The sequence below is a fragment of the Echinops telfairi genome, unplaced genomic scaffold (genome assembly GCF_000313985.2).
Source record: "Echinops telfairi isolate 266 unplaced genomic scaffold, ASM31398v2 ScPeMD7_5;HRSCAF=22, whole genome shotgun sequence".
Lineage (NCBI taxonomy): Eukaryota > Metazoa > Chordata > Mammalia > Afrosoricida > Tenrecidae > Echinops > Echinops telfairi.
In genome coordinates, this window is record NW_022103901.1 from 9930193 (window position 1) to 9931788 (window position 1596).

Consider the following 1596-nt stretch of genomic DNA (forward strand, 5'->3'; position numbering starts at 1 on the left):
CTCAGGGATGTCTCACAGGAAGTGAGCCTTGCCAGCTGAGGCAGAGAACTAGCTAAGGCAGCCGCGCACTGGTCCAACCATCAGAGAACAAGAGACAAGAAAGGCAAGGCTCACCAAGCCATTTCTTTCTCTGCCCTTCCATTAATCCCACATGTGTTCATTCGCCAGGTTGGCACAATAAACCTTAATTATCACAACTACTAACTGTAAGGTCAGCAGTTCTGAACCACCAGACACTGTTACTCTATTTTCCCGTACTTCATCTTATGGAGAAGTATGAGGCTAACTTCATATTTTTTCATCTTTTAAGGAATTTTTTAAATTGCCAATGGGTTCTTCCCCCACCCCCCACCCCAGTTTTTCAATGCATATTCAAAGCTGCAGGGAGTTCTACTTATCACACATAAGATAATCTCACACTGGTTCTCTTGGACATAGTTCACACCTGATCCAGTGAGAGATTCGTACACCCGTTGGGTCAACAAACTCTGGGCATCCAGGCCAATTCTAATGCAGCTAAACCTGTTTCTAGTCTCCTGCTGGCTATTCCACCTCCTGGATTTCTTTTTAATTTGCCTGACAGGAGTCAGACTTGAATGATTGCTGTTATCTGCTGTCGAGGGAGCCCCCAACCTGTAGTGGCTCCCTGAGCGACGGTACAAAGCCCTGCAATATCCTGTACCAGTCCCATGAACAGTTGTTAGCAGCTCACGTGATCCAGGACTTCCAAGCCTTTCCTTTGCTTCCCTTTCAGTCTGGAAGCTACACTGGAACCTGTTTAGCATCCTAGCCACATAGAAACCTCCCCTGACAGACAGGTGTTGGCTGCACATACCGTACATGGGCTGAGAACTCTACCACTGAGCCACCGGTGCCCTGCACTCCAGAAATCTCAAAACGCACCGCTGTGGAGTCAATTCTCACCCTATAGACATCCTACGGGCAGATGAATTGACCCCATGGGTTTCCAAACCTTTACCCCCCTTAAAGGCTGCAGAGTAAATGATGGGGTTGAACCACTAACCTTATGATTGATGGCTCAATGTGTAACCAATGAGTTACCCTGGGTCCATATACAGTTTCCCTTGGAAGTCCCTTAATACCTAGTTCTTCCTCAAATATTTCTTACCATTCTTGTCTTAGCCTATAAACTGTGGCTTCTCATATTTAAATATACTTCTCATATTTAAACTGAAATGATAAATGAATAGATTAGGATGATAAGTGAATAAATTAGTCTAATAGCTAAAAATACAGTGGAACACCATATCTAAGAAACTAGAGTGGATGTGGTCTATCCATTGCAATTTTCTGAATCAGTGCCCCCAAATAACCCCAGGAAAGGGTCTAAAAACCAAAACACAAAGATAAAAAAAATTTTGTTGTTGACCTGTGATCAATGTTCATGGAAGCAGCAGCCAAGAAATCAAATGACATATTGCGTTGGGTAATTCTGCTACAAAAGACCTTTTTGAGGAAATAGAGGAAAGAACTAGGAGGCAAAGGGCATTTATAGAGGTCTAAATACACGCATGTACATATGTAAATATATTTTTATATAATGATAGGGAAATAGATCTATGTGCATATATTTAT